Here is a 7236-nt window from a genome sequence, read left to right as displayed (position 1 = left end):
GCCGATCGGGCGCGGTCGCCGCGCGGGCCAGCCGCGCCCCCGCCCCGCCAGTGGCAGGGAACAGGGTTATTTAGCTTTCCTCGCCCACCTCCCAGGCATCGCTGAGAGTGGGATGCTTGAAACAGCGTGTTTGTGTCTCTTTCTCTCTATAAACAACAGTCATATGGACTTTATTTCTCTGCAGTAATTCCACCTATGGGACAAAAGGGATATTTCAAGACACGAGCTCCTAAGTTTGAAATAGCATATCTGCTGTTACACAAATCATATCTGCTATTCAAATGTATTAACCTTACACCTACGTTGGTTTAAATCTAGGTGATATCCAGGACCCTGGCCCGTCTGAATTTTTGTTTGTTTTAGGAAATACATGATCAATAAAATGGTGACTTATTCATGTAATTTGTTGCTTTTTCTTAGTCAAAGATGAAAGTCAAGCCTCATAAACTGCCTGTACTGCGTAAATCAGGGGTCACCGACCCCTGGGCCGCCGACCGGTACCGGTCAAGGGCCTGCCAGGACCAGCCCCACGCAAAGCTGGTCGGAGCTCTGCTCCCTGTCTCCCCACCCCCCTCATCTTCCACGAGACCGGTGATGGTGCCTAAAAGGCTGGGGCCCGCTGGTGTAAATGCAAGGACACATACCTTCTTCCCTTATGAAACGATACTGCCCTCTACTGGGAAAAACCCTCATGTATAATCTTGTCATGCCATCAGGACGGGGCGCCGTCAGAATTCTGCCTGCGCTGCACCCACAGCGCACGCGGGGATCAGCCGCTGTGTGACCAATGAGTGCACGATGCAGCCGCTCCCTTTAAGTCGCCCAGGAGCCTCTCCTTTCTTCTGTAAGGACTCACTTCTATTTCTACTGTAAAAGACACAAAAATCCAAGGATGTATTGATTACCTGCCTCACTGTGTGTAGTGTGGTATAGGCCATTTAATAAACAATTATGCTGCACCTACTATGTACCATGTTGGCTTAGGCAGTGGGTCTCAGATATAGAGAGAAAGAAGAAGAAAAAAAGGAGGGAAGAAAGGAAGGAAGGAAGGAAGGAAGGAAGGAAGGAAGGAAGGAAGGAAGGAAGGAAGGGAGGGAGGGAGGGAGGGAGGGAGGGAGGGAGGGAGGGAGGGAAAAGAACTCCTGAAGGCCAAAATAGGGAAACCAAATTCAGCACACAAGCCAACCAGGACTCGGAAAAATGCTCTAATGTTGATGATCAAGACAGAGTTCAAGGTCTGGAACTATAGCAGCAGTACGAACAGAATATTTACATGTAAGCACCTCAAGTCAGTCAGAAAATAGCTAGTGGGCAGTCAGAAAACTAGAACTCCACAAAACTTAAGGATCCCATAAACCACTGCTGAGGGGAGGGGAGTATGAGGGGACTAAATGGTAATGGGATAAAATACAATAAAGATTAAATAAAAAATAAAGAAATAAATGAATAAAATACTAAAATAAATAAATGAATAAATAAGTAAATAAATAAATTTTTTATTTTATACAGAAAAAAAAATAACTCAGAAATTCGGGAAGACATTTTGCAATGGACCCAGAGAACAGAACTCATGAAAGGTTCTGCAGTCCCAAGTGGCTCTGTGTGCCCTTCCCAGAGGGCGGGGCCATCCCAGGGCACGCCTCTGGGCCAGGCCCTGAGAGTCTCAGCATCTAAGGCTGTATTGTCTCTATTCCTGCTAATTATCTGCCCTAACTCGTGGAAACCAGAGACACTCATGCTCCAAAATATCGCCTAAGACGATGCACACTTCATTTGAGATGAAGGATGCACTTGCTTCTTTTCTAAGAAGGAATTTTTCACCTATATTTCATGCCTAATAATTTTAAGAAAAGAGAAGCTTTCTTTTTTTTCTTTTCTTTTCTTTTTCTTTTTTTTTAGTACGCTCTAAGTGATCAGGCTAAAGTTCACTTGGAGCTAAATTACACGTGACAAATGGCGCGTCGTCTGCAGGTTCACTGCCCTGCAGTAATGTCTATTCCAGGGACTGCACGTCAGTGACCTTGAAGCCAATGCCAAGGCAGCTGCTGCGGGGGATCCTGGACTCTGCATATCAGGACTGATGAAGTCCGTCACAGCGTCAGTCTCGCTCTTCAGAGCACGTCCCGGGTGGCACAAATGGTGGTGCTGGGAAGGTCATCCGGCCTTGCCATCCCCAAACCGCGCCCTCCCAATACACATCTGCACAAACACGGCAGTTAGACCAGTGCTCAGAAGTCCTGGGAGCGTCTGCTGACCCGCAGGGGAAGGCATGGAAAGGGTGTTAACTTTAGAACCAGTTATTCTGCCCATGTCTCTTGCAGTGAAAGTTTTTGGGTGCAGCAATGAGATAAAATTTGCTTGGAGAAGCAGAATGCATAACAATGTACGATCTGAAGTAAATATTTTCAAAATCCAGGGATTAGTCAAAGTGAGCTTAGTGAGTCAGAACTTATGAGCGCCCTTGATGGGCTTGATAGACACATTGGTGTACACTCACTTCCAAACGCCAAACATACCAACCAAAACAACCAAAAATATTTGGCTGTGGAAATGTAAACCAAACAGTGGGGACAATGCCTCTCTAACCAGGAGCCCACCATTTTAGAACTGATGAAATAACGGCTCACATTCTAATACGGTGGCTAAGGACAGGGTGGCCGTGATTTGGTCGCCATGAGAGGATGCCACTGTTGCTGTTGGTGATAATGACAATGACTGTCGTAGTGATGGTGGTAATACGGTGGTGATGGCAAAGAAAGTGGCAGCCAACATCTATTGCACGCGTACCATGTTCCAGTTTCTTTATTAAGTGTGTTTTCTACTTATCCTCACAATAGCTCAGTAAAGTGGGAACTCTTATAAAACCAATTTTTAAAACAAAGAAACCGAAGCTCAGAAAGATGAAACAGCCCAAGGCCATATATCTATTTCCAAAGCCCAGATTTATATTCAGTTTGTCCGACCCTAAAGATGACACATATAGGAGGAGGATTTAGGTACGGACAGGAATGCAATTTGTTTTTGTTGCTAAAGTGGTTGACCTTAATTCACTCTGTATGTCTGGATTATTTTCCATTATAATTAGATAGTGGACCATTTCAAGGAGTAGTCAACAATATAATGTCAGAATTAGAGATCATTTATACAACTGTATTCAGTTAAGCAATCAAAAAAAACAAAATTCCAAAGAAATTAACTGCTATCCTTGGGATCACAGATAGGTCAGGGCAGAACTGGTATAGATACTCTAGCTTCCTGCCTCCAGACCTGCCATTCTCTACTTTGCTTCCTTCCCTACACAGGCTGCACAGGCCTGGAGGTACCCACTCCCAGATGCACTTGCTCTTGGCCATCAGCCGCAAGCCCAGTACTGACTGCACTGAAGTTCATGCCTAACTGATTCTGTAGGCATTAAACGTTCCCACTTGTATATTCTTCATTGATAACTTGTCATTAGATGCTGTTTCCGTGTTCCCTCAATAGGTTGGTGGTTAGAACATTGTCTATAAGATGTGCAAAAAGCTCAAACTAGTTAGATTTTTGAACACTGGAACTTCAGACATTGATCTAGGTGCTGAGGGTACAAAGATGACCACAGTGGGTGATGGAGACAGAGAACAGATGCGATGGAGTCGGAGTGTGAACCAGTCTCACCCAGCTCTCTGGAAGGACAGACTTTGGCACGAGAATGGCTCTATGTGTCAGCATCTTTTCTCTTTCGCAAATACTGATAAGCAACAAGAAGACAAAGAAGAGGAGGAGAAGGAGAGATGGAAGAAAGGAGGGAGAAGGAAGAGAAGAAAAATATCTCTGTAAATTCCTTTTTCAACAAAGGTAGAGGCAGGTATAATTCATGGTCTCATAATTCATATAAAGGCTATGTGGGGGTTCAGAGGTAGTCACCCCAATATGTGTTTCTGTGGTATGTGGATCGTTATAAGCTAAAGGCAGCTGCAGGCTTGGGAGAAACCTCTGCCCTCCCTTCACCACCTGAGAGAATTTGAATTAGGGACCTTGCCCATCATGGGATATCATCAGGGACAACTTCTTTTGACCTGTCTGCAGGACAGGACAATTTTCTATTTACCAAGCATCTGCTCTTCTCATCCTGCCATGACCCTTTGAAGCCCCCAACTCACCTCACCTTGTCCCTAGCTCAGGAAGCCTCATAGCCCCATGTTCCCTTCCTGCCTCTGAACCTCTCCTGCGTGTGGGGTCCCTGATTCTCACGTGTGCAGGTCCCCATGCGTGTGTATGTATTAAATTTGGTTATTTGCGACTCTTTCTCAGGTCTGTTGGATTATGAGACCAGCTGTGAGAACCTGGAGGGTAGAGGAAAGCTTGTCCCTTCTGTGAGAACAGCTGAGATTGAGCAGGAGGCCCTAGAGCAGGTAAGGAGAAAAACAAGGGAATTGACAAGAGGGCTCCGCAGCCGCAGATTTCAGAGAGTCTCTGCAAAAACACATTTCTCACAGGAAAGAGCGTCTCCCTGGATACAGAAAATAGCACGATTTCCCTGGAAATAATTGGCATGGGGCCTGGACCCGCCGGGTCAGCAGCAGGAAGCTCCCTGGGCCTGGTCTGGCTCGGGAGCCCAGAGGACAGGAGTCGCCCAGGAATCACAGAGCCTTCCCACTTCTGTTGTGATGGGGAAAGCTGGGGAAAGTGCTACTCCACCCTACCCAGAAGAAAAAAGGAAAAACCATCTGGATAACACACAAATTCTGAAGCCCATCAGAAAGCTGTGGGTGCAAGGCCACCACCCAGCCTAAAATTTAAGGAAAGATAATGGTCTCCAAGAAGAGACAGGGTGCCAGCATGGTCTTGCCTGGGGCAGAACATGGGACGAAGACCGGGCCCCAGACAAGGGCGAAAGGCCGAGTGTCGGTGGCAGCATGGTATAGAACTCCCAGCAGCCTCAGGCACAGGGGGCATCTAGACCCAAAGAGGTTCTTGGGTGTTCACGAGAGTCACGTGGGGCTAGCTGGAAGGAAGCCCTGGAGCTCCCTCCCTTGGCACCTGCAGGAAGTGCAAACCAATCAAGCAAGTCTTGACCAGGCACAAGAATGCCCCTCAGCCAAGCCCAAATCCGAACCTTAATAAAAGCCCTCCTGGAACTCTGAAGCCAGCCACCCTGCCATGCTCTCCCCAGAAAGCCTCATTATATAAGTAATCGACCTCTTCATACCTTCTTGGTGCATGTATGGTATCATCAGTCAGTCTATCCATTCTATCTCCATGGGATGACCACAACATCCCATTACATGACGTCAATTCTTAGTGCAATAAACAGATGATGTATCATAACATTGTACACTTGAAATCTGTGTAGTCATGTTAACTAATGTCACCCCAAGAAATTTAATTAAAAAAAACAAAAAATAGAATCTCACTTTAAGTATAAGGACACATCTAGGATAGAATGAAAGGATAGAAAAAGACATATTATGCCAACACTAGTCATATAAAAGCCTGAGCAGTTAAATTATTAGACAAATCAAATCTCAGCAAGGACTATATTCAGGGATGGGAAGAAACGGACATATAGATCATCAGAAGAACAGAGGAAACAGACCCACATATACATCTGTCACAAAATCCCCAGGTTGATTAATTCATCGAAGTAAGAATAGTCCTCTTCAACAGATGATGCTGGAACAATTGAATGACTGCATGAGAAACAATGATCCCCAAACCTTACTTAACAATAATTTATTAAAAATAAGTCAAAGGTCTAAAGGTAAACATTAAGGCCATAAATGTCCTAGATGAAAGACTCAACAAACTAGAGATATGAAAAAAATTTTTAAATAAGACAGAAAAAAACAGAAATCATAAAAGAAAAAATTTAATGCATTGGAGTCCATTAAAATTTAAAATTTCTTAATGACACCAAAATTAAATTCATATAGCTGACATAGAACTTCTATTCAGAATATATCAATTAAAACAATTACAACTCAATAATAAGAAAATAATTGAATAACAATGGGCAACAATACTGAATATAGACACTTCACAAAAGAAGATAAGCATATGGCCAACATGCACATGAAAAGATTATCAACATTGTGTCATAAGGGAAGTGCATAAATTAGAACCGCAATGAGAGGCCAACTTCATGCCCACCAGAATGGGTGTAGTGAGGATAGTGAGGAACACCAGCCACGCCGACCACTGGTGAGGGGACAAGGCAGCTGGAATGCTCATTGGTTGCTGATAAGAGTGGAAAATGGTACGACCATTTTGGCAGCTTCTTATAAATTTCACCATATACTGCACATTATCATAGGACCCAGCAACTTCACTCCTAGGTGTCTACCTAAGAGAAATGAACATTTTGGCAGCTTCTTATAAATTTCACCATACACTGTACATTATCATAGGACCCAGCAACTTCACTCCTAGGTGTCTACCTAAAAGAAATGAAAACACAGATCCACACACAGACTTACGCACACAAATATGCATCATAGCATTATGCATAGTAGCCGAACACTACAAGCAACATAAATGCCCATCGGTGGGTAAACAGATAAACAAAATGTTGTTTATCCATATGATGGAATACTGTCTGTCAACAGGAAGGAATAAACTACTGATATCCCAACAACATTGATGATCTCAGTGCTCAGGCAAAGAAGCTAGGCACAAAAGGGTACATATGATAGGAACGCATTTGAATGAAACCCTGAAATGAAAACTCTACCCTGTAGTGATTGAAGGCAGGTCAGCAACTGCATGAGCTGGGGCTGTATGGGGCGGTTGACAAGGAAACAGAACCAGGGAACCTTGGGGGATGATGAAAATGTTCTGTATGTTGGGCGCGGTGGCGTTTGCACAGGTGTATACATTTATCAAAACTCATCAAGTTCATCCTGGTCTGTGTGGCTCAGTTCGTTGGGCGTTGTCCCGCACACCAAAATATCAAAGATTCCATTCCTGATCAGGGCACTACCTGGGCTGCGGTGTAGTCCCCAGTCAGGGTGTGTGCAGAGGAAACTGATTCTCAGATCAAGGTTTTCTCCCTCCCTTCTCCTCTCTCTGGAATCAATTTTTAAAAAGAAAAAAACGTTTTAATTCCTCAAGTTCTAGGATTAAAATGAGTGCATTGCATTTTATGATCACACTGATTCCACATTATCAAGATGCTCACAAGATGCAATTGACAAAGAATAATATGCCCGATTAGAATAGAGGGTAGAAATATGGGCATCCTTTGTTTCACTTTATTAT

Source organism: Pteronotus mesoamericanus, unplaced genomic scaffold, assembly GCF_021234165.1.
Source record: "Pteronotus mesoamericanus isolate MK-2021 breed Mesoamerican mustached bat unplaced genomic scaffold, CSHL_Meso_final contig_74, whole genome shotgun sequence".
Lineage (NCBI taxonomy): Eukaryota > Metazoa > Chordata > Mammalia > Chiroptera > Mormoopidae > Pteronotus > Pteronotus mesoamericanus.
Note: the sequence above shows the minus strand (reverse complement) of the source record.